Genomic DNA, 27,987 nt, shown 5'->3' with positions numbered 1-27,987 from the left:
TCTGGCCCCTGATCAAGCTGCTTAATGGCCATGATCCCAGAGACTCAGAAACAAATCTTGAAACCCAGCGGCTTTTGGCAGAAATGCATCTGGTCTCCGCAGTAGGTTACCGGCGCTGGGCCACCCCAGGTAGGAATAGGTTTCGTGCCTTGGTTTGTTCCCCCTGGAAGTGTGGTGGCCACCATCCTCCAGAGGTCACTGGACAGTCAGGTTTGGGCCCTAATGACAAGACATGCGGGGCCTCACGGGATGGGGGTGTAGCTGGCCCTTTCCTTCCCACCCCAACGAGACCCCGAGTCACTGCCCACAATGGCCTCTCTGGCTCTTGATCAAGCTGCTTAACGGCCATGATCCCAGAGACTCAGGAACAAATCTCGGAACCGAGCAGTTTTTGGCAGAAATCCCTCCAGATTTAATGTTAAAATTTCGGAATTCCAAAATCATATGTTATTTATAACCAGCAATAGAAAACAAATTGTCTACTGTTACCTTTTCAGCAGATCTGAATGTTGGAGTAAAATCCCAAATAATAATGGTGGGTCTGGTCTCAAAATATTGAATGTAATCAAAGTATAGAGAGAATAATGTGGAAATCATCTGCCCTAAAGGTAGGTGGAGGGTGTGGAATGGGGGGTATACTGGAGTTTTTGGTGGTGGAAAATGGGCACTGGTGAAGGGACAGGTGTTTCATTGTATAATCGAGACTTAAACCCCAAAGTTTTGTAACTGCTCTCATGGTGATTCAATAAAATTATAAAAAAAGGAAAGAAATAAAAAGTAAGGTGTAGTTCATGCCTATTTTAATCAGCCTAATCAATGGCTGAATAAGCAGCATACTCCTACAAAAAAAAATTTGGAATTCCGAAATCGTGCGGCCACTACTGCGGCCATACAACATCATATTTTATTCATAATTAGCAATAGAAAACGAATTGTCTACAGTTGCCTTTTTGTCAGATCTGAGTGTTGGGGTAAAATCCCAAATAATAATGGTGGGGGGGCTGAAGAGATAGCACAGCGGGTAGGGTGTTTGCCTTGCACAAGGCTGACCCGGGTTCGATTCCCAGCATCCCATATGGTCCAATGAGCACCACTAGGAGTAACTCCTGAGTGCAGAGCCAGGAGTAACCCCTGTGCATCGCCAGGTGTGACCCCAAAAGCAAAAAAAAAATGGTGGGTCTGATGTCAAAATATTGAATGTAATCAAAGTAGAGAGAGATTAATGTGGAAATCATCTGCCCCACAGGTGTGGGATGGGGGTATACTGGGGTTTTTGGTAGTGGAAAATGGGCACTGGTGAAGGGACGGGTGTTTCATCATTGTATGACCGAAATTTTAACCCAAAAGCTTTGTAACTGCTCTCACGGTGATTCAATAAATAAATTTATAAAAAGGAAAAAAAAAAGTAAGGTGGAGTTCATGCCCAATTCAATCAGCCTAATCAATGGCTGAATAAATAGCATTACTCCTACATTAAAAAGCTTTCCTATTTACAACCATGTCTCAGAAATTCAAGTAACTCTTCAAATGCTACTTTAAATGTACAAATTCACACTGTACTACAAGGCAGTAGCAATGGAAATGGCAAGGTATTAGAATAAAGACAGATCTACAAATCAGTACGATAGAGTTGAATATCCTGACACAGACCATAAAATATATGATCACTTAATATTTGATAAAGGAGAAAGAAACATGAAGTGCATCAAGGAAAGCCTCTTCAACAAGTGGTTCTGGGAAAACTGGGAAGCTACATGCAAAAACTTGAACTCAGACTTCTTTCTACAGCATGCAAAAAGGTCAGCTCAAAATGGATTCACACCACAGAGACTGGCCCACATCCACAAGAACAAAAGCAACAGGTGCTGGCACAGATGTGGCGAGAAAGCGACCCTCCTTCACTGCTGGTGGGAATGCAGGCTGGTCCAACCCTTTTGGAAAACAGTATGGACGATTCTCAAAAAATTAGAATTTGATCTCCCATTTGACCCAGCTATAGCACTCCTGGGAATATATCCCAGAGAGGCAAAAAGCTATAGTCTAAGTGACATCTGCAATTGTTTGTTCATTGCAGCACTCTTTACAATAGCCAGAATCTGGAAAAAACCTGAGTGCCTGAGGACAGATGACTGGTTAAAGAAACTTTGGTACATTTACACAATGGAGTACTATGTAGCTGTTAGAAAAGATGAAGTTATGAAATTTACATACAAGTGGTACTACATGGAAAGTATCATGTTAAGCGAAATGAGACAGAAAGAGCGGGATAGACACAGAAAGATTGCATTCATCTGGGGAACATAAAGCAACAAAACGGGAGACTAACACCCAGGAATGGCTGAGATTAGTACCAGGAATTTTGCTCCATGACTTGAAGGCCAGCCACATGTGCTAGGTGAAAAGGAAGCTCAGATAGAGAAGAGAGCACCAAATAAAGGGTGTTGTGAAGACCCTCCCAGGGTGGGAGAGACATGCTAAAAGTAGTCTATAGACCAAACATGATTGCCACTCAATGCCTCTCTGGCAAAACACAATACCCAAAAGAAGAGAGAGAGAACAAGGGGGAATGCCCTGACACAGCGGCAGGGTGGGACGGGGGTTGGGGGATGGGGGGTGGGAGGGATGCTAGGACCCGTGATGGGGGAGGATGGGCACTGGTGGAGGGATGGGTACTTGATCATTGTATAACTGAAACCCAAGCACAAAAATTTATAAGTCTATAAATGTACCTCATGGTGTTTCACTAATAAAAAAATGAAAAAAAAATGGATTAAAGACCTCAGTATCAGCCCTGAATCCATAATCATGGAGGAAAATGTAGCCAGAACCGTCCAGGTGCTAAAGGCATCTTCAAAGAGGAAACACCAATGACCAAGCAAGTGGAAGCAAAGACAAACAAATGCATCTATATTAGATTTAGAATCTTCTGCACCTCAAAAGAAATAGTGACCACAATACAAAGACAGCCCATGGAATGGGAAAAATTATTTACCCAATATCCATCCTTTTATTTACCTAAAATATCTTTTTTCCTAACACATCTTTTTATTTACCCAATTATTTACCCAATACCCAATACCCCTATGATATAAGGGGTTAATATCAATGATCCGAGCAGGCTTGGAGATCTCAGATCTCCACACGCACGAAGGTACCAGCAGAAGAACAAAGGCATGCGGGTCCTGGGGCTGAGATATCCACGTGTTCTTGGATCAGGACTGAGCATCTTCCACCCAGATCTTCCATCTTCCAGTAGGCAGGGGTCACACCCACCAACTGTCCCCCTGGCGCCATGTAATTCCATCAACGGCTAAGACCCAGAGACTATAAAACCCAGTTCCTGGAAGCGCACGGCTGCATTTGTGGCCATGCGACATCTTTTTATCTCATTCTTACTTTGGACAACCTGGCAGGCTACCGAATGTAACCTGCCCTCATGGCAGAGTCTGGCAAACTCCCCGTGGTATACCCAATATGCCAAATACCAGTAACAATGATAGGTCTCATTCTCCTAATCCTGAAAGAGTCTTGAATATGGCACTTTTTAAAACCTCAGGGCTAGGATGAAGGAGATGTTACTGGGGCCTGCTCAAGGCAATCGACGAACAACAGGATGATCATGATCGTGATATATGTCACTGGTAGAACTTTACAAGAAAAAAATCTAACCATATCAAAAAATGGAGAGAAGAAATAAACAGAGACTACGTCAAAGAAGACATGCAAGTGAAACATGAAAAACATGAGTTCATCTTCATCACTAAACATCAGGGAGCTGCAAATCAAAACAACAATGAGATGTCATCTCACACCACAGAGACTGACATACATCAAAAAGAACAAGATAAGTGAATGGAGAAAGGGATTCTCATTCATTGTTTGTGAGAATGCTGACTGGTCCAGCTTTTTTGGAAATTAATATGGGCAGTTCTCCGAATATTAGAAATTGAACTTCCATATGATGCAGCAATACTTGTCCTATGATTATAAACTAGGAGCCTAAAAACACAAAGCGAAAAGCCATCTGCACTCCTGTGAAGCACCATTCACAATAGCCAGAATCTGTAAACAATCTTAGTATCTGAGAACAGATTACTGGATAAAGAAACCATGGTATATCTGTACAATGGAATACTATGCAGCCATCAGGAAAATAAAGCCATGAATTTTGTTTATACATGGGTGGACACTGAGAGAGTATCATGATGGATTAAATAAACCAGAGAGGAACAGGCATACAATGATTGCACTCATTTGTGGGACATCACTGTATTACTGTCATCCCATTGTTCATCGATTTCCTCAAGCAGGCGCCAGCAAAGTCTCCATTCGTCCTAGTCCTGAGATTTTAGCAAGTGCCACATTGGAGGCTCTTTCAGGGTCAGAGGAATGAGACCCATCATTGTTACTGGGTTTTGGCCTATTGAATACGCCCTGGGGAGCTTGCCATACTCTGCTGTGCAGGCAGGATACTCTCAGTAGCCTGCTGGGTTCTCCGAGAGTGAGAACTAGACAATAAGAGGTCATGGCTGTGTGACCTCTTATTGTCTGTGAAGACAGCCAGGTATGGGGGCAGGAGACTCTGCGTTGTTCTCTTTTGGGTGCTTGGTTTTATAGTCTCTGGATCTTGGCCGTTGATGAGATTACACAGCGCTGGGGGCAGTTGGTGGGTGTAACTGTTTAGCTACTTGAAAATGGGGGATCTGGGTGGATTTGTGGGACATAAAAAACATAATATGAGACTAATTCCCAAGGAAAGTAGAAACAAAAGCCAAGAGGACTGCTCTATCATTGGAAGCTTGCCATAAATGGGGACCGGGGCACAGTTATGACAAAGAGACCACTATGTTGGTTGAAAATAATCACTCTGGATAAGAACAAAGTGCTGAGAGGTGGTAAAGTGATATACATGATAAACTTTTAGTACCTGTGTTGCAAACCACAATGCCTTAAAGGAAAGAGAGAATTCTGTCATTGCGTATCTCACTGTGATTCAAAAAATAAATATACAACTGACTGTAGTGTGGTTATAATAGTGTTAACTTTTAAAGCTTTAAGATACAGTAATTGCACTTCACCACCATCAAAGTGCCTGAGATCCTCCCCCAGTCTCCTTATGTTACTTCTAGTCCACCTCTTCCTCCCCTCAGGCTCTCTTCACACACCACTTGATAATATTAATTCTGCTAGTCAAACCCTAAAATTGGTCATCAGTTCATACTGTGTATTCCCTTGGTTTATTTATAGACCACAGATGAGCAAAATCATCTGGTATTTGTTCTCCCCAACTCATTTCACTTAACATGATGCTTTCAAGTTCCATCTGAATTGCAAGAAAATGGATTTTTTAAATTATAGTCAAGTAGTAGCCTTTTCTTATATTTATGTATCTATATCCCTTATAGCAGAAAGGTACTTATTGTATGTATGTACCACAACTTCTTTATCTAGTCATCTGTTTTGGGACATTTGGGTTGTTTCCATATCATGGGTTTTATTGTTTTATATATAGCATTGCAATAAAGATGATTGTTGTAGACAGGTAAATAGCAGGGCTCTGGTATTGTATTTTGGGGAAAAGAGCATTTAAAACCTGAACCAGTCCAAAGCATGAAAAAATTTGACACAAAAGACCCATCTCAGGAGCTGGAAAGATACTGAGATGCGGAATTCCAGGCCAAGGAGGATCCACTGCTGGAACAGAGGTCACAAAATACCCCAAAAAGATTATCAACGGTTCCAGACTCCTTTGACAACCACTCTGGCAATGGACTGAACGAATGAACTTAGAAAGGTGAATGTAAGCTAACTTGGACAAAGAAAGTGAGTGCATGTTTTGCCAGCTTGTGTTGTCTGAGTGCATGTATTTCCAGTGCCCATGTTGTATGACCATATGTTGCTTGTGCACATGCCTCCTGCATTTCCCCTCTTGAGATGCTTTTATACTTTAATGTTGGGGTATATACTTACTCTCTCCTATCTGGATAAACCTGCTTTCTCTCCTTTCTTCTAAGGAGCAGTTCCTTCCGCCAGCCCGAGTCCACAGATCCCCAAGAAATCTATTGGTATGGATCATCTCCTAGACCGTGCAGTACAAGTGGACATCAGGCTCAGCTTGATGGCTGCCTCATGAGTCTGGAAGGATGTGAAGTCCAAGCGTGCAAGAAACTCACAGCAGACTTTCACCAGTCCAACATCTCCCAGGTGTTCCTGGGCTAGCGGAGTCAGATAGAGAGAAATTGGTAGATATTCTTTATGTTGCAGCTTCTTTCTTCCGACTTTCATGTCACCAGAGGAATCCAGATGCGCTGAACCCGGGCCTGAGATCTCCAAGCCTGCACGGTTTGGGACTGGATCTTCCAGTAACTAGACAGTTACACCCACCAACTGCCATGTAACCCCAACAATGGCCAGGATCCAGAGGTTATCACACCAAGCTCCCGGGAGCGCGTGGCCGCATTTGCTTATATTTGGATGATGGTCAGACTTCTTCGTCAAGACCCTGAATGATCGGTTTGAGGCTCTGCATGTTCCTAGAATGAGCAGATGCCATTGGATTACGCTAGCACACATCAGGGATGAATGGAGACGTTACTGGCACCCGCTTGAGTAAATCGATGAATAATGGGGTACCAAGTGATCAAGTGATGAAATTTGATGGACTATATTGGTTATTTTATTACCTTGCTAATATAGATTTTTTACTTTATTTTATTTTATATATGTAGAAATATTTGAAGAATGTGGCCTAATTTATTTTAGCAGGTTCACTTAGATCGAAATAATGCAGAGAAAATGATGAGAATTTAGTATAGTCCTGGGAAAAGAGCGATGTGTTCTCCCCCACCCCCACCCAGCCATGAAAATGCCAGTAAATTGTCACATCAGGCAAAGACAGGGCTCGGCTCACATCCTCGAGGCCATGGTTTGTTGCCCTCTGACAAATCAAACTCCCAAGAAGTGTCAGTGAAACCTCATTACCAGTGGAGTGTTAATGAGCAGCTGGGGCTGCTACTGTTGCAGACAGAGCTTAAAAAATTACAAAGATATCAACAGAAACTCAAGCCTCTTTTATGGATGTCATCTCCTGTAAGAGGCTTGAAAGGATGGAAGTGCTATTACTGTGCTAATAGCAGAACAATGGAAGAAAAATGAAATCACCCACCAAAGATATTAGACACTCAATGTGGAGCTGGAAGAATACAGTGGCCTTATCAGTCTGAAAAGATTGCTGAAAGGGAAGTGAAAACAATTAAAAGCATCACTGGACTCACCTGTGATTTTCACAGAACACCAACTCTGTTAAATGAGTAAGGGGAGATGGTGATGGATAAAGAGAAATGATGATAAACAAAGATGAAAACTATTGCATAATTTTCAATTTGTTACTGCTTAGCAGAAACAATATTCACAGACTGAAGGAATAGCAAAGTGGATGCAAAGGAGAGACCATTCATTAAATGTAGATTTAGTGAATTCGTAAAGCAGTAGCTGCTTTGTTGTTATGAGTCCTTTGGTTATTTGGCTTAATACATAAAGGTCAAGATTTCTCACCTTCAGCCTGGTTGTTTGAAACTGCATCATTCTTTGTTTATATTGTAGTGTTACCCAACCCAAGTTCTGGTGCTCACCACCTGAAGGCCTATTGTGTAAGAGATGAGAGTTGGTATAAGGAAAAACTGGTTCCTGCAACTTGAGAAAGTGGGAGATTTTTAGTCCTCTTATCTTGTTCTCAGGCTGGGCTTAGTGATTTATTTTGGGGTCAGAGAGATAGTGCATCATGTAGGGAACTTGCTTTGTATGAGGCAGACCTGTGCTCAACCCCCTAGAACCATATATGGTCACCTAAGTATCACCAGGAATGATCCCAGAGCACAGAGCTCTGAGCAACCCTGAGTTATTCAGAGCCCTGAGTAAACTCTGAGCAATGCTGACTGTGAAAATAAAATAAATAAAATTAGTATTTTATTTAGGGATGGCATTAAAATCACCCACGATGATCTTGTAGAAGGTGTGGTCTTCTTTATAGAACTTCTCCAGCTCCATGTAGAACTTCTCGATTTCTCTTTCATCATAATGAGATGTTGGTGCGTAGACAACGAAGATAGAAACTGCAGGCAGTGAGCCACATCTATTCAGATGCCAAGATAGGACCGAGAAGATCAGCTGAAGAACTTCACATCGGGACCCATGGCCTAGAATGGAACGAACAGGGTGAGAGACTGTCTGAGTTCATCATGTCGACCAAGACCATCCATGGTACCTCACAGTTCCAGAAGGCAGAATCTAAACGTTGGACATGGGAGTCTCCCGGTGGACGATTCCACAACGAAATAGACCACATCATATTCAATCGACGGTTTTGCCTGACCGATGTCGCTGTTGTCCCAAAATTTTGAACGGGATTGGACCACCGTATCCTTCGTGCAAAATTCTACTTCACAGAGCGGGGAGAAAGGGCTGCAAAGTTCAAAAAGAGAACTCCCAGAACGACCACCAACTGGGAACTCTTTGGCACTATTGCGGCAACATGGGAAGATGCCATTGTTGACAACATTGACGAGGAATACGATCGACTGGTTCAGCACCTCCATGAATGTGCGAAGAACGCCAAGAGAGAGGTAGTCACAAAAAAAACGCCAGTCTTCGAAAACTCTTGAGCTAATTCGCCAGCGTGGTTTGGCGCATGCCTCAGGCAACCGCAAGCTAATGTCCGAGCTCACAAAGCAGTGCAGAGATGTGATCAAGGAAGACCGCAAAGAGAGAAGAGCAGAAGTACTGGTAGATGCGGCAGAAGCCGGGAAAAGTATTCGTAACACCCGCCTGTCCTTCGCCAACTACAAGACCAAGATGACTGCCCTCCGACGTCCTGATGGATCCATCACATCCTCCAGAATGGCAGTGGAGAAGATTATCCGTGACTTCTACTCAAATCTCTTCGATAGCCATGTCCACTTGCCGACATACCAAATTCCACAGGATGGATATGTCGTTCCCAACGTTCTCCCTTCCGAAATCCGACACGCCATTTCGTCAGTAAAGAAACGAACAGCACCCGGCCCAGACAAGGTCAGACCTGAACACCTGAAGAACCTGCCATCAGTACTCATCAATACACTGGCTCGGTTCTTCACTCGCTACCTGTCTGAATGCAAGGTTCCATCCCAATGGAAAACCAGCAGGACCGCACTACTGTTCAAGAAGGGAGACATCCATGACATTGGCAACTATCGCCTTATCTGCCTATTGTCTGTCATCTACAAGTTGTTCACTTGAGTCATCCTAAATAGGATTGGCAGAACACTAGATGAAGGACAACCATGAGAGCAAGCCGGGTTCCGCAAAGGATTCAGCACCATCGACCATATCCACACGATAACCAAGCTCATTGAGGTTTCTCGGGAGTTCAAGATGCCTCTCTGTTTAACGTTCATTGATTTAAAGAAGGCCTTTGATTCTGTTGAGATGGAAGTGGTCATTGAAGCCCTAGCCAATCAGGGCATTCAAGCCCAATACATCAGGATCCTCCGTGAGCTGTATTGTGGATTCACTACCAGGATCTCACCATTCTACAAAAGAAGTGATCGTTGATGTCAAGATTGGGGTGCGGCAGGGTGATACCATTTCACCGAAACTCTTCAGTGCCACCCTTGAGAACATCATGTGACGACTGGAATGGGAAGGAATGGGAGTGAAGATAGATGGTCAGCAACTACACCACCTCCGCTTTGCTGATGACATTGTTTTAATAACACCAAACATCAGCCAAGCGGCACAAATGCTGGCCGACTTTGACCATGAGTGTGGAAAGGTAGGACTACAGCTGAATCTTCGAAGACAATGTTTATGAGAAACAGCCTCATTCCTGATGCCCCATTCACTCTCAACGGAACGACCATCTCCGAATGCAACAGCTATGTGTACCTAGGTCGAGAGGTCGACATGACAAATGACCTGGCACCCGAGCTGCGCAGGAGGAAGAGAGCGGCTTGGAACGCCTTCAAGAGCGTCGAAGAAATAGCTAAGAGGATGAAGAACCTCCGGCTCCCAGCACATCTCTTTGATTCCACTGTTCTTCCTGCATTAACATATGCCTCAGAGACCTGGGCCCTACGCAAACAGGATGAGAACGCTATTCAGGTCTCCCAAAGAAGAATAGAAAGAGCTATGCTTGGAATATCACATTTCACTCAAATGAGAGAAAAAATCTGGAGTTCCGACATCCGTCGACAATCAGGATTCGGGGACGCTGTCTCATTTGCCAAGGTGTCAAAAATCAGATGGGCTGGTCACATAATGAGATTTAAAGACGACCGCTGGACTAGAGCTGTTACTGACTGGATTCCACGGGATGTCAAAAGACTGCGTGGCCGCCCACCTACCAGATGGTCAGACTTCTTCGTCAAGATCATGAACGATCGGTTTGAGGCTCTTCATGTTCCCAGAGCGAACAGATGCCATTGGGCTACACTAGCACGTGACAGGGACAAATGGAGATGTTACTGGCGCCCGCTTGAGCAAGTCGACGACTAATGGGAAGTTAAGTGATTAAGTGATTATTTAGGGATGGTTGGGAAAGTACACTAGCATAAAATAGTGGGATATGGGTAAACAGGAAGCTGGAACTTTCTGGGGGCTCAGTGTTGGCTCAGAGAGCCTGTTGCTTGCTCTTCCCGTTCCTCTATCTCCATCTCACCTCTGTAACTGGACCTGATTCAACTTTAAATACATAATGCTTAAGAAAGTCTTTAGAGCTGAGCAATAGCATAGCCGGGAGGGTGTTTGTCTTGCACGCAGCTGACCCGGGTTCGATCCCCAGCATCCTATATGGTCTCCCGAGCACTGCCAGGAATAATTCCTGAGTGCAGAGACAGGAATAACCCCTGAGCATAGCTGGGTGTGATCCCCAAAGAAAATAAAAGTCTTAAAAGATTGGGAGACAGGACAAAAGTAAAGGGAGTGTAAGAGATCATAATAAACGCATTTGTAAGGAATAAGATGGAGTCTCGTGCTTGCTCACTTACAGTAGTGTTACAAAGGATGCTAAGAAATTTGGGGGTTCTTGTGAAGAGTATGTAAACCTCTCATAGCGGACAACGGATGTCTTTGTGTTAAAACTCTTTTGTTTAATAGATTTTTGTTTCAAAGTTTATGTAGGTCTAACTCTGCAGGCTATAACAGATCCAGAAACAGGAAGATCTACATCTAGGATAGCAAATCTATTTCTTTTTTCTTTTTTACTCCTTACCATTCTGCTTGTATACAACTCTGTTGCTCAGACTCTCTCCTTCCTTCCTTCCTTCCTTCCTTCCTTCCTTCCTTCCTTCCTTCCTCTCTCTCTCTCTCTCTCTCTTTCTTTCTTTCTTTCTTTCTTTCTTTCTTTCTTTCTTTCTTTCTTTCTCTCTTTTTCTCTTTCCCTCTTTCTCTCTCTTTTTTTCATTCTTTCTTTCTTTATATGGTCAGCTATATGCAAAATAAGTGCACTAACCCCTGTTCTATCTCTCTGGAACCTATAAGCAAGATTTTCAATGACCAGTCTGGCCATCTAGATTATCAGCTCTGCCCCTCCACGTAACAGTAGGATGTTTAGCAGCACCTTTCTGCCTCTACCCAGTAGTGCAGTAGCATTATTGAGTTGTGACAAAGAAACCTCTAGACATTGCCAAAGTTCTACGAGTGAGGTAGGAGACACACACAAAGTCACACCTGCTAAGATAGAGGGATATTGCTCTGAACACAGTTGAGGAGGTCTGTTACTCAGGATCAGAAGTGGCAATGTACCCCTAATATTTGCCTACCATGTACTGCCATCACGATTCACCTGTCCCTATCTAACTTCTCTGAAGAATAGGCACTTGTTCATAAATAGCATTATTTGCATAAGACACAGAATTCACATTTATAAAATATATTGAAGTTATAGAGGCAATTGATTGAGACCCAAGGATCACTGAATATCAGAATCTTGTTCTTGCAGGGCCTGACTGGTAGTATAGCATTTGCCTTGCTTGTGGCCAATTTGTGTTCTAGCCCTAGCATCCCATATGGTCTCCCATGCACAGGAGTAATTCCTAAGCATCGAGTCAGGAGTAACCCCTAAGTATCACTGGGACAATTCCAAAACAAAACAAAACAAAACAAACAACAAGAAAAAGCATCTTGTTATGGCATAGTTCCTATTCCATGGATCTCTGAAAGGTTAAAAAAAAATCCCAAATGTGGGTTTTTTTTGATGGGGTGTTGGTCACTGAGATGCAACCCTAGTCAGTACTTTCCTCTTTCTGGGCTCAAGTCCATTAGTCATAGAAAGATGAAAAATACGTTTCTGCAAAAAAATAAGGCAGAGAAACAAGCAAGGGGGAAATGTTTATACCTAAGATCTAGAGCTGGTCTAATCCTTTCATTTCCTTCATGTGAATGCAGTTTCAGTTGTCTTGTGCACCAGAGAATATCCATCCCACTTCCCCATAACAAGTGGTCTCCAAGGATAGGGTCCACCAGCTCTTTACTTCCCTGAACAGACCTCACACACTCCTTACCTCAGGAAAAATATGTCCTCACTGCTTACTTTGCCATGTAGAATGCTGCAGAAGTGATATTGTTCTAGTTCTGGGTCTACCTTTTAAAAAGAGAAGTAGTTTCTATTTATCTTTTAGAAGCTATTTTTATGCAAAAAGTCATGAGATCATTGTGCTGGAAAGAAGCTTAGAATTAGCTATATTGAATGGTAACAGAGAGAGAGAAAGAGAGAGAGAGACAGAGAGACAGAGACAGAGACAGAGAAACAGAGACAGAGAGACACAGAGAGACAGAGAGACAGAGGCAGAGAGATACAAAGATAAAGACAGAAACAGAGACAGATAGAGACAGAGACAGAGCGAGACAGAGATAAAGACAGAGACAGATAGAGACAGACAGAGACAGAGACAAGAGACAGAGAGAGAAATACCTGTCCATCCTACAATTGTAGTCATCCCAGCTGAGTTTCCATGAGCAAAGAATTTATGTAGGCCATTTCACCCCCATCCTCTGTGTGGAACAAGAGAACTATCCAGTTGATCCCATATCAGATTGAAGAATTCTGAGAAATTACAAATATTTATTTTAATTTTAGACTTTGGGGAAGTTTGTTATACTGCTGTAGAAAACTAAAACAAAACTCAGAACTTTAATACTGTTCCATCACTACATGGAGAACTTTATTTCTTTATTTCAAATACTATTTTCATCTTCTTGAAACCTATGTATTCAGAGTGCTAACACTTTAGCTGTTTATTATATCCACTAACTGCAACATTATCTGAATAAACAAAAATAAGTACCTTTATTACTTAGTCAAAGATTATTAGTATCTTTTTATGGTTTGTTTTTGGGCCACACCTGGCTATGCTCTGAGCTTACACCTGGCTCTCTGCTCGGGGATCACTCTTTACAGTGCTCTAGGGACCGTGTGTGTTGGGGACAAAACACTAGTTGGCTGCATCTCTTTAACTTCAGATTTATTTTCAGTATTTATATTTTTTAAAGGTCCACACATCCTCCAAATTTTACCATGGGTGGTTTTGTGTGTGTGTGTGTGTGTGTGTGTGTGTGTGTGTTTTATCTAGTAGATGACAGGAATTAATTTCAAACTGCTCAAATATATTAGCATATTGTTAATTCACAGAGAAGAAATTGCCAAATTGAATTATTAGTTACAAAGAAATGGTAATTTTGCTTGTACAGAAATGTGCAATATTTTCAAAACTCTGAACACTCTAAATAATGCAAATCTCCAAAGTTTAACATAGAACTGAAAGATGAGGACACATAAATCCGTTTTAATACAGTTTCAATTTTTATATATGTAGGGAGTGACATCACAGTGGGTAGGACACTTGCCTCACATACTGTTGTTCTGGTTTTGATCCCCAGCATCCCATATGGTTCCCCAAGCACCACAAGGATTGGTTCCTGAGAGCAGAACCAGGAGTGTCCCCTTAGCACAGCTGGGTGTGCCCAAAAAACAAATAACAATTGAACCCCCGAACAATCAATTTTTACTTATGTAATTTACTAGTACAAGGGACAGTTACTACTATTACCAACTATCTAAACAGCAAGCAAAAACAGAACTCTGCAAACGGTATATATATGACTTAAAAAAATTAATCTAATGTAGTTTTTTCATATTTTAACCATTTTCTAAACACCAGCATGCAAATTTACCTATTTAATACAAAATATACAACTACATTTTTTTAGAAGTTATTTCTTTAGTTATTTTTCTTACTTTAAAAAAATCTTGTGACTCATTAATTCTGCGTTGTGAATTCCAGACTGTACTTTGGGGGGAGAAGGAAGAAGGTCATAAATACACTGTAAATAGAAAATTGTCCCCAAATTAAGTCTTTAATTAATAACTTAATTAATTTGTGTATTCCTTTTTTGAATCAGGTAAGAATGTGAATACTGTCCCCAAATTAAGACTTAAAAAACCTCTAGGGACAGGAGAGAGAGTACAGGAGGTAAGGCACTTGCTGTTGCACACAACCAACCCAGGTTTGATACCCTGCATTCCATCTGGTCCCCTAAGTCTGCCAGGAGTGATCCTTGAGCACAATGCCAGAAGCCCTGAGCATCGCCTGTATGATCCAAAATAAACAACAACAACAACAACAACAACAAAATAAAAACCAATCTCTTACTAAGCCTTTAGATGACAGTAGTAAGCCCAATTTAAGCTCTTAAGTGATCAGTAAATTGTAGGGTAAATTTCAAGATTTACATGTGTTTTTCTTCATTATGTCTATTTTCTAAATTGAGGTTATTTTTAATAGAACAAAATAGATATTAGGGATATAATTTAATGTATTTTGACAGTGAATATAGCCTGAGAACTCTCAGCCCACTATAAAACACATATCAAAAAAAGGTTTTTTGTTTTTTTAAAAATTAATTAATTAATTTTTTTATTGGATCACCATGAGATAGATACAAGTTTTCATGTTTGGTTTACAATCACACAATGATCAAACACCCATCTCTCCACCAATGCACATTCCCCACCCCAATATTCTCCAAACCCAAGTTTTCTCATAGTTTCTTCAGCCACTACCATTCTTAACATTATTCTGATTTCTATCATCATAGATTATTTTTGTCTGTTTTTAATTTCATGTAATGGGATTATGTGTTATTCTGTCTGGTTTCTTTCAGTGTGTTTTTGAGATTCATTGTCAAATTGTTGCATGTATTTTTATATTAAATTTATTTTTTTTATAACTTGATTAAAAGTCTTATTTCCAAGGTGGTATTCCATACTGTGAATTTATCAATTTGTTACTCTGTCCTCTTAAAGGTGTATTTTTTTTTTTTGATTTTTATTTATTTTATTTTATTTTATTTTATTTTATTTTTCCCCCTTTATTTTATTTTATTTTTTTTAAAGTTGTAGATTTACAATTTTTTGTGCTTTGGTTTCAATTATACAATGATCAGATACCCATCCCTCCACCAGTGCCCATTTTCCACCACCATGGATAATATCCCTCCCACCCCCATCCCCCCATCCCCCCGTCTCTGTGGCAGGGCAATCCCCTGTGTTCTCTCTCTCCTTTTGGGTGTTGTGGTCTGCAAAAGAGGCATTGAGTGGCAAACATGTTCAGTCCATAGTCTACTTTCGACATGCATCTCCCCTCCTGTTAAAGGTGTATTTTTAAAAAAATCATGAACCACGTTCATGCACAAGTCTTTTAGTAAATATAACTTTTCATTAAATTTCTTATCAACATTGGGCATGGAAAGTATTTCAGACTCTATGTTCCAGCCACCAATTTAATATAGCTCTTATAATAGTGTGTTCCATGGTCACATGGTTTATCTCATCATTTTAATTTGAATATTCAAATTGGGAATATTAAAATATAACATTCGTGTTTTAGAAAATAGCACAAGACTTATTTGTAATTCACTTATTATTTTTTGCAAAGTATCTATTCAAGTCTTTTCTCATTTTTATTTAATTTTAATTAAATGATTAATAATTTTTGTTTTACTAGGAACCAAACCCATAACCTTATAAATGTGAAAATGTAGCTCTGCCTCTGATATATATCCTTAAATGATTTCTGCTCGTTTATAAATTGCATTTTTCTTATTAAATTTTGTTTTGTTTTGTTTTGTTTGGGCCACAACTGGCAGTGCTCAGAGCTTACTCCTGGCTCTGCACTCAAGAATCAGTCCCGGGGGCTGGAGCTATAGCACAATGGGTAGGGCGTTTGCCTTGCACTCAGCCAACCTGGTTTAATTCCCAGTATCCCATATGGTCCCCCGAGCACCGCCAGGTGTGATTCCTGAGTGCAGAACCAGAAGTAACCCCTGAACATCGTTGGATGTGACCCAAAAAGCAAAATAAAACCCAAAAAACCAAAATAATCAATCCTGGAGGGTCTGGGGACTATCTGGGATACCAGGGATCAAGCCCAGGTCAGTCACACGAAAGACAAGTGCCCTGTCCACTGTATTATATCTCTCTGCATTGTGTCTAATTTTGTAAAATAAAGCTTTTATTTTTTTTCAATTTTTTTTTATTATGGCACAGTGACTTACAAAGTTATTCACAGTAGAGTTATTTCAGGAACGCGATGTTGCAACACCAATCCCACCACCAATGTCCCCTTCACTCCACCAATATTCCCATATTCTTTTCTACCCCACGTTTCCCCGCCCCATTGGTGGGCATATAGCAAATTTATTTTAGATTACTTGTTTTAACATATCCATCATGTGGTATGTGGGCAAATGGACGTGGCTATTAAAGAGATCTGAGTAGAAGTCATGAATAATCTTCTCCATTGCCCTTCTGGAAGATGTGATAGATCCATCATGATGTCGGAGGGCAGTCATCTTGGTTTTGTAGTTGGTGAAGGACAGAAGGCATTATGAATGCTTTTCCCAGCTTCTGCCGCATCTACCAGTACTGGTGCTCTCCTGTTTTTGAGGTCATCCTTGATGGCTTCTCTGCACTGTTTTGCCAGTTTGGATGTTCGCTTGTGGTTGCCTGAGACATGTGCCAAGCCACATTGGCGAATAAGTTCAAGAGTGTTCGAAGAAAGGCGGTTTTTTGTGGTTATCTCTCTCTTGGCATTCCTCGCACAATCATGGAGGTGCTGAATCATTCGATCGTATTCCTCATCAATGTTGTCAATGACGGCATCTTCCCATGTTGCCGCAACAGAGCCAAAGAGCTCCCAGTTGGTGGTCGTTCTGGGAGTCCTCTTCTTAAACCTTGCATTCTTTTCTCCTCGTTCTGTGAGGTAGAATTTTGCACGAAGAAGACGGTGGTCTGATCCCGTTTGGAATTTTGGGACAACAGCAACATCGGTTAGGCAAAACTGCCGATTGAATATGATGTGGTCTATTTCATTGTGGAACCGTCCATCGGGAGACTCCCATGTCCAACGTTTAGATTCAGCCTTTTGGAATTGTGAGTTACCATGGAAGGTTTTGGTTGACATGATGAACTCAGACAGTCTGTCACCCTGTTCGTTCCATTCCAGGCCATGGGTTCCGATGTGGAGTTCATCGACTGATCTTCTTGGTCCTATCTTGGCATTAAAATCACCGACAATGATCTTGTAGAAGGTGTGATCTTCTTTATAGAACTTCTCCAGCTCCATGTAGAACTTCTCAGTTTCTCTTTCACCATAACTGGATGTTGGTGCATAGACAACAAAGATAGAAACTGCCGGTAGTGAGACACATCTATTCAAGTGTAATCGTCCGATTCAGGTTGTTAGGCATTCGAATGAATCAATGCTCGTGGCTAAGTTTGTGTTGACAAGGATACCTACACCACCGACGCCTCTTTAATCACATGTTCCAAGGAACAGTTCTTCTCCAGTGTCGAAAACGGCATGATGTGATTGATGTCTTCTCGTTTTGGTCAGAACAATGATGTCGTACTTGATCTTTTGTGCTTGTACCATAAGGTCTTCAATGGATGCAGCAGATGCCAGCGTACGAGCATTAAAAGTACAGACAATCATTTCTGTTTTTCTTTGTTTTGGCAGCCTATTTCTGCCTTCGTATTTTATCAGCCTTTCCTTCCATATCCTTCTCGACTCTGCCATATTCAGGGTTAGGGGAATGAGATCCATTTATTACTGGATTTGGCATATCAATTTGGTCTATTTGGCATAGACCATGGATAGTTTGCCAGGCTCTGCCGTGCGGGTGGGATATTTAAAGGTACCCTGAAAACTTAGAGAAAAGTAAATAAATAGTCCCGGGAGCTTGTTGTGATAATCTCTGGATCCTGGCCGTTGTTGGGGTTACACGGCAGTTGGAGGGTGTAACTGTCTAGCTACTGACAGGTCCAGTCCCAAACCGTGCAGGCTTGGAGATCTCCCACACACCTGGGTTCCTCTGCCAGTTCCCAATGTTCTCCCTTCCGAAATCCAACATGCCATCTCGTCGGTAAAGAAACAAAGAGCACCTGGCCCAGACAAGATCAGACCTGAACACCTGAAGAACTTACCATCAGTACTCATTAATACATTGGCTCGGCTCTTCACACGCTACCTGTCTGAATGCAAGGTTCCATCCCAATGGAAAACCAGCAGAACTGTACTACTATACAAGAAGGGAGACATCCACGACATTGGCAACTATCGCCCAATCTGCCTATTGTCTGTCGTCTACAAACTGTTCACTAGAGTCATCCTGAATAGGATTAGCAGAACACTAAATGAAGGACAACCATGTGAACAAGCCGGATTCAGAAAAGGATTCAGTACCATCGACCATATCCACACGATTACCAAGCTCATTGAGGTTTCTCGGGAGTTCAAGATGCCGCTCTGTCTAACGTTCATTGATTTAAAGAAGGCCTTTTATTCTGTTGAGACGGAAGCGGTCATGGAAGCCCTAGCCAATCAGGGCGTACAAACTCAATACATCAGGATCCTTCGTGAGCTCTATTGCGGATTCACTACCAAGATCTCACCATTCTACAAAGAAGTAATCATCCATAGCAAGAGAGGGGTTCGGCAGGGTGATACCATTTCAACAAAACTCTTCAGTGCCACCCTCGAGAACATTATGCGATGACTGGAATGGGAAAGCATGGGAGTGAAGATAGATGGTCGGCAACTACACCACCTCTGCTTTGCTGATGACATCGTTCTAATAACACCAAACATCAGCCAAGCAGCACAAATGCTGAATGACTTTGACCGTGAATGTAGAAAGGTCGGACTGCAGCTGAATCTTACGAAGACAATGCTTATGAGAAACAGCCTTGTTTCTGACGCTCCATTCACTTTCAACGGAACCACCATATCCAAATGGAACAGTTATATATACCTAGGTCGAGAAATCAACATGATGAATGACCTGGCACCTGAGTTGCGCAGGAGGAAGAAAGCAGCTTGGAATGCCTTCAAGAACGTTGAAGAAATAACTAAAAGGACAAAGAACCTCCAGCTACGAGCTCATCTCTTTGATTCCACTGTTCTTCCTGCATTAACATATGCCTCAGAGACCTGGACCCTACGAAAACAGAATGAGAATGCTATTCGGGTCTCTCAAAGAGGAATCGAAAGAGCTATGCTTGGAATATCACGATTCACTCAAATGAGAGATAGAATCCGGAGTTCTGATCTTCGTCAATGCTCAAGAATCAGGGATGCTGTCTCATTTGCCAAGACATCAAAAATCAGATGGGCTGGACACGTAATGAGGTTTACAGACAACCGTTGGACTAGAGCCATTACTGATTGGATTCCACGGGACATCAAAAGATCACGTGGACGCCCACCTACAAGATGGTCAGACTTCTTCGTCAAGACCCTGAATGATTGGTTTGAGGCTCTGCATGTTCCTAGAACGAACAGATACCATTGGGCTATGCTAGCACGCAGCCGGGATGAATGGAGACTTTACTGGCACCCGCTCGAGTAAATTGATGAATAACGGGGATTAAGTGATAAGTGATTAAGACTTGTTTTAACAACCATGAATGGTAAATGGAATTATCAGAAAATAAATCAGTAATAGTCTGTTTGTGGTTGGAGTGATAGTGCAGCGGTAGGGCACTGTTTGCCTTGCACACAGCCAGTCCTGCTGAGCTGGGTTTGATTCCTCCGCCCCTCTCGGAGAGCCCGGCAAGCTACTGAGAGTATCTTCCCCGCATGGCAAAGCCTGGCAAGATCCCCGTGATGTTTCAATATGCCAAAACACAATAGCAACAAGTCTCAAAATGGAGATGTTACTGGGCCCGCTCAAGCAAATCGATGAACAACAGGAGGACAGTGTTTGTTTGTTTAGTCTGTTTGTGAAGAGTGATTGCTATATGATTTTAATTTAATTAAAAAAGGTAAATAACTTAATAAAATATAGTGTACTACCTATTCTTATTTACATAACTAAGTTTTAACTCTAAAACATATAGCATTACATTTTATTTTGTAAATCTTATTGTGGTAATTATTATGTCTTCCTTGTCATAAAAAATTTTTTTCAAACAATTCTCATAAACATATTTTAGAGCTTCCATGATGTAGGTAAAACACATATATAAAACTTTGAATTAAGAGAATTAAAGAATTTAAATAGAAGAATATGAATAAGTATAAAAGTATGAAGTGTTTTATCTTAAGAAAGGGAACATTGGTTTTATATCAGAAGTAGCACAGGGCGTCGGGCGTTTGCCTTGCACGTGGTTGACCTGGGTTTGATTCTTCCACCCCTCTTGGAGAGCCTGGCAAGTTACCTAGAGTATCTCACCCGCACAGCAAAGCCTGGCAAGCTACCAGTGACATATTTGATATGCCAAAAACAGTAACAAGTCTCACAATTTGTTGTGAGATATTACTGGTGCCCGCTTGAGCAAATTGATGAACAACGGGAGGACAGTGCTACATCAGAAAATATTATATTACAGATACTGCTTAGAATCTGTATTAGTAAGTAAAATATTGCAATTAAAATCTTGGAAATAAAAAAAACTTACTATACATAGAACAATCAATATAAATGAGACACCAATTTATTATTAAAAATGCATAAAATCCCTTAGCAAGCTAGTAATAAACATAACTTTCTTAATCTAGTAGAGGCAACTAATAGTGAGTGCCATATTCAGTGCCACATGTTGTGAAGTTTGTCCTGTTCTTTAAAGAAACTTTTTCAATGTTTCTAGCAAAACTGGTTTCAAGCCTATGCACTCCCTAAACTGTTGTCTCTCCATGAAGCTTTGTATCTCTCTTTCCAATGTGAATGAAATCTAGCGGGATAGAGTATTTTTGGTAAGGCTTTGTTGTGTTTTTGTACTATTCATTTGGCCGATCTGTTGTGAACTTTCCTGTTTTAGATAAATTCTTTTTTGATTTGCTGCTTTCAATCTTCTGTCTCTGTCTTTGTCTTTTGTCATTCTAATTACAGTGTATCTTGGAATTAAAATTTGGGTCTATTTTTGCTAAAGCCCTTCTGGCCTTTTGGATCTTGGGGGCTATCGGTTAACTTTGGAAAATTCTTTTTTTTTTTACTGATATTTAAAAAAATTTTAATCACCATTAATTACAAAAGTGCAAAATTGTTCTTTATTAAGTATAAGGCATACAAAGTTTCAACATCAAATCTCTTCACTGCCATCTGCTTAGCTTTACTAATGTTTTATTTTTTATTTATTTATTTATTTATTTATTGCTTTTTTTGGGTCACACCCGGAGATGCTCAGGGGTTACTCCTGGTTCTGCACTCAGGAATTACTCCTGGCGGTGCTCCGGGGACCCTATGGGATGCTGGAAATCGAACCTGGGTTGCAAGGCAAACGCCCTACCTGCTGTGCTATCACTCCAGCCCCCTTTACTAATGTTTTAAATTTCCCTTCGGACTCTAAAAAATACTATTATTCTTTAACTGTTTTCATTGCATTTTCCTTCATGTTTTTATGTACGTATTCATTTATTTATTTTAATTTTAATTGAAATTCTATGGTTTACAATACTGTGGCACTGTAGCACTGTCTTCCCATTGTTCATCGATTTGCTCGAGTGGGCATCAGTAATGTCTCACAACAAGTTGTGAGACTTGTTGTTACTATTATTAATAATAATTTCTCATACATATAATTCCTACACCACACCCATCACCAATAATGCGCCCATCTCCTTTCCCCAGGAATCCCAACACCACTCTCTCTCATTCTTGCCCTCATCCTGCGTTCAATTGTATCAATCAATTCTTCCGTTATGTTGCCTTGAACCTGTGTTGCAACCTCACTGTGTATCTTAACATATATGAGAGATATCATTCTCAATCTACCCCTTTCCTTCTGATGTGCTTCACTCAGCATGATATCCTCTAGTTCCATCCATGCTGCTGCAAATGTCATGCTTTTATTCTTTCATGGAGCTGCATAGTATTCCAGTGTGTGCTTGTGTGTGTGACTGAGTGTACCTTAGATTTTTTTAATCCATTTATCTATTTGTTCATTTATTATTTGAGTTGTTTCTATATCCGAACTAACTGTATTAAATGCAGCAATGAACATAGGTTTGCATATATAACTTTTGAATCAGTGCTTTCATGTTTGGGGGATAGATGCCAAAAAATAGCATTTCTGGCTTTCTGGGAGTTTCATTCCTACTTTTTGGAGAAATTTCCATATTGCTTTCTATAGAAGTTGAACCAGATGAATTCTGTCCAACAATTTCGTTTCCCACAACCTGCCAACATTGGCTATTCATAAACTCAGCATGATACTCTCCATTCCGTCCATTTAAAAGCAAATTTTATGACTCATATTCACTGGTGCTGAATAATATTTTACTATTTAGATATACCATAGTTTTTTTTCTTTTATCCAATCATCTGTTCTTAGACACTTGGGATTTTTCCAATTCTGGTTACTGAATAGTGCTGGAATGAACACAGAAGTTAAGATGGCTTTTCTGTTGTGTGTTTTTGCGACCCCTCCCCCCCAAGGTATATTCTCAGAAATGGTATTGCTGTGTCATATGGAAGCTCAATTTCTAGTTACTTGAGGAATTATTATATGGTTTTCCAAAAAGGCTGGACCAGTTGGCATTCCCATCAACAATGAATGAGATTCCCTTTCTCCCCACATCCACACCAGCACTGGTTGTTCTTGTTCTTTTTGATGTATGTCAGTATCTGTGGTGTGAGATATCTCACTGTTGTTTTAATTTGCATCTCCTTAACGACTAGTACTATATCTATTCTTGGTTCTTGACATTTGATTATAAAATGTCTGGATATTGTTTTGTTTGGTTTATTCTGGTTGGTGCTCTCTGGACCTCATGGATCAGTGCTCTCATCTCTCTCTCTCTCTACGTTGAGGAAATTCTATCAAATATAGTCTTTTCTCCTTCTTTCTCCTAGAATTCTTATGCTTCTGAAGTTTTTTCTATTGGAATTGTCAATAATTTCTCTTATATTGTTTCCATTTCTGTCTCATTCTCTTTTATATTTCCTCTTCTTTATTTTTGGAATTGTTTGGTATAACTTCAAGTGCACTGATTCCATTTTTATCTTCATATACGTTGCTTCTAAGGCTGTGTTCTTTAATTTGTTTACTTTTTTCCCCCTTTTTTGGGTCATACCCGGTGATGCAAAGGGGTTACTCCTAGCTCTGCACTCACTCGGGAATTACTCCTGGCCGTGATCGGGTGACCATATGATATGCTGGGAACCGAACCCGAGTTGGCTGTGTGCAAGGCAAACACCTTACCCACTGTGCTATCGCTCTAGCACCTTTATATTCACTTCTATTTGGACAATTTCTTTAATTTTTTCCATCAGTGTCTTCAATTTTGTTGATTCTTTGTTATTGTTATTCTAAAGAATATTGAGGTCTGATGTCATCAGGGATACTCCTGGGTCTTTGTTGTTCCTCTGTTGTCATATTTGTGTTTTTTGTTTTCCCTTTGTATTAGATGCTACATTCACCAATGACAAGGTTTGGGCTGAATCAATGCTGTCTGTGTCCAAAAAAAATTTTGGACTGGTACTGGGAATGGGCAGGTGTCTAGATGAGGCTGGAATCTTTGTTACCATGACAGGTGTGCTTAGGTCCCATGTTTTAATTATAACTTCTTGTGTACCATTGTCAGACTTAATAGTCTAAAGTCTCGGGGATTACAGAAGGAGTATGAGTGTAGACAGAGGATGGAGTACAGATATGCTGCTGCTTGTATTGTTGCAGGGTTTGGAGGTAACAAGATCACATTGAAAAGCTAGAGTTAGAGCTTGTGGGTGGGATCAAATGCCTCAGACTGTGAACTTAAGATGTCCAGGTGAGTTTTGGCTCAAGGAGCCACTCTCCAAGTTTTAAAAAAAACTCTGTTCGTGATACACACAAACACTGTGTTTTTCTTCCCATCTGGGTCAGATCTACCAACAGAAATGACATCTGTGGCATACTATGCTGCATTGAAAATTTATTCACTAAGTAAGTAACCCTTCTCCTTTGTAAAACATGGCCACCCACTTTTACATAAATGCATGCTTGTATTTCTCAGTTAACTGTGTTGTCAGATACTACAGCTTTATTTTCTGTTATATGTAGTTAGTTTCTGGTTGTACTTTAACGGGGAGCTTTGCTTGTCAGTGTATAATCTATCATTTCTCTGAAAGCTTACTGAATTTCTATTAAATTCTAAAGTATTTAGTATTGTTGTTTTACTGATGACCATTTAGTCATTATAAAAGTTTTCTCTTTATATTTGGTAATGTTAGTTTTTTCCCCAAGTTTATTTCTCTGAGGACCATGTGTAGTATCAAGCATCAAATTCAGGTTGGCTATGTGCAAGGCATGTGGCCTGCCTACTGTGCTATCTCTCTAGTTTACCCCTAGGTCTTTTATTTTTTTGTATCACAAGCTCTTCAGATAATGCTAATTTAAAAAAATAAAATTTTTTCCCTCTGTTCAAATTGAATCAGATTGACTTTTCTTCATATTTACTAATTCTGTTCTCTATCATCTCCTTCATGCTAGTGAGCATAACAAATATATTTATATTTATTTCATACCTTAGTTCTAGCATTTTAATTTCATTCCTTTTCTACGTATGTCTTATACATGGATATATAATTTTGGTTTAATTTTTGACTGGGACTTTCTGACTTGATTTATTATAAAAGTGACTGCTAGCACTTACTACTATTATTATTACTAATACCATGACCTCTTATTAGATCAAACCAGCTACAGTTTTGGGACACTTCTGTATTGAGTAAGTTCCAATATCTCACAACAGATACTGGCATCTCTCATCTCTCTATGCCTTTTCCCATGTAATCTGACATTTCCTTGCATCATATGCTATGTAATTTTGGATTATTTTTTGGTAACTTCGAATAGTATGTTTACAATTAAAGGATTCATGCATTCTTCATAAAAAAATTAATATTTTTGTTTTAGCAGGCAATTGACTTAGTTTGACTTTGAAACTTTGAGTATATTTTGATGGCGTTCAATATTAGCACCAGTTGAGAAGTATCTGAAATCCCCTTTGTATTTGTCTCACATCTGCACCCAGTAACAGTCTGGAGTGGAGGCAGTAGTCTATGTCTTTGCATAGTTGTCTAGAAACAGTCATGCATGCGCAATTGGGTGTTTTCCAAAAAATTTATCAACTCAATGACATTATTTTCCAAATTTTTTTCTCTCTGAAATCTCCCTGGTAGATAATGGTCTTTGAGACTCTCATTTTTAGTTCTTCAGGAAGAAATGTGGAGATTTATTTTATTTTCATAGTAACTTTCTGAAACTCTAACCATGTCTAGCATCCAAGTGCTCGAGGTGAGAAGACAGAGAGAGTAGGGGAGTGGGGAGTGGGAGAGAGTAACCCTTCTTGTGCTGTTTTCTTAGTGCTACTTTTATTGTGAAACTGGCTAGCTCCTGAGGGTAGGTTCTTGAGTTAATCTGTGTAAAAATAGCATACAAAACTCCAGATGTTTATGAAGTTTAACTTAAAGTTATTTATTTAAAAGCTTTAAGAGTGCTGTTTTGAAGCCTGTAATGTCCTGTATACAAATCTTACACAGGTTTGTTGCTGATTCCCATATGTATCATCTTTGATCCATGCTGGTATTTCACTGATTCTGTCCCCAATGTCTTTGGTGCTTTTGATGGTCCATTGGTCTGTCACTGATGCTCTATGATCATTGCTGATGCTATGATCTGCCTCTTCTTGCTGGTTCTTGCTGTTCTTGGTCCCTTAGGCTTTTCTTTGTTCTCTGGCCATGTGCTGCTTTTCCTGCCATCTGCCGGGGCTCTGCTATATATCTAGGTCAAAGAGACATTTGAAGAAAAAGTTAACTGTTTTGTGTTTCTCTAAGTATTCTTGTTCCTGTTCCTTAGCTGTTTTCACTAATTATCTGACTATCAGATAATTAGTGAAAACTCCTCTCATGTAGGTCAGATTTTAAATGGCCAATTGTCCTTACCAGATTATGTGCCTCTCCTACATTCTCTCTCCCTCTCTCCCTCCACTATAATACTATACATCTTAAACTAGATAGGAAGACTCTTCTCAGAATTTCAAAAGCCTGAAATTCCTGGCTATCACTGCTTACATTTTAAGGAGACCACTTTCTCTCTCCTTAAGCCTGAGCTCCTCATTGATTTAGGTTGCTATGAGATACTAGTGGGTGATAAAAATATATCTGTGGGTGATGAATAATATATTGAATGAAAGCAGTGACACTTGATATCTTGTGTTCAACATGGGTTTGGTAAGAATACTTTATCAGGCATATTAGCTGTGTACCACTAATTTTTTAATTTTCCTTAGCTTATTATAATGAAACTAAAATTACACCAGTTATGTTGTGTTGCCTTTGACTTTTTGTTACTACCTTGCTGTGCATTTTTATGTCACACATATGAGAGAGATCATTCTGTATCTACCCATATATGACTTCACTCAGTCTGATATTCTGTAGTACTATCCATGGCGCAGCAAATTGCATGACTTGTTCTTGCTTAAAGTTGTATAGTATTCCAGTATGTGTGTGTGTGTGTGTGTGTGTGTGTGTGTATGTGTCTGTGTGTCTGTCTGTTTGTCTCACAATCTTCTTTTTGAAGCGAGAAAGTTTTTACTGAAACTTATTTAGAAATATGTGAGGGGAGAGTGAGAAGTGTATGTTGAAGAAAGAACACAGGATTCTCCAGAGTAGAAATAAGCAAGCAAGGAAACAGAGACAAGCAAGTGAGATGTATGGTCAACTGAGAACACAAGCTTGGAGAGCAAGTGTATACCACAACTTCTTGAATCACTCACCCATTATTAGACATTTGGACTCTCTTCATATCTTGGCTAGCCTACTAAGCACTGTAATGAACATGAATGTGCATATATTCTTTTGAATTAATGTCTTTGTGTTTTGGGGATAGATGCCAAGAAGTGGTATTGCTAGGATGCATGGGTGTTCTAGTCCTATTTTTTTTTTTTTGAGAGAGAGATCTCCATATAACTATGCATAGAGGCTGAATCAGATGTCATTCCCAGCAACAGTAGATGAAAGATCCTTTAATACCACAACCCTACCAATACTGCTTTTTCCAGATTTTTTGGCATGTGCCATTTTCACTGGTGTGAGATAAATTAGTGATGTTTTGATATGCATTTCCCTAAATAATGAGTGATGATAGCCACATTTTAATATGCTTATTGTCCATTTTCATATCTCTTGGGGGATGCTTGGAGAGTTAGTACAGTGAATAGGGCATATGGCTTGCACATGACTGACCAGAGTTCAATCCCTAGCACTGCAAATGATCCCCCAAATCCACTAGGAGTGATTTCTTTTTCTTTTCTTTTTAAAAAATTTTTATTAGTGAAACACCATGAGAAACAGTTGTAGACTTACAAATTTTTGTGCTTGGGTTTCAGTTATACAATGATCGAGTACCCATCCCTCCACCAGTGCCCATTCTCCACCACCACTAATCCCAGTATCCCTCCCACCCCCCAT

This window comes from Sorex fumeus, unplaced genomic scaffold, assembly GCF_029834395.1.
Source record: "Sorex fumeus unplaced genomic scaffold, SorFum_2.1 ptg000122l, whole genome shotgun sequence".
NCBI lineage: Eukaryota > Metazoa > Chordata > Mammalia > Eulipotyphla > Soricidae > Sorex > Sorex fumeus.
Note: the sequence above shows the minus strand (reverse complement) of the source record.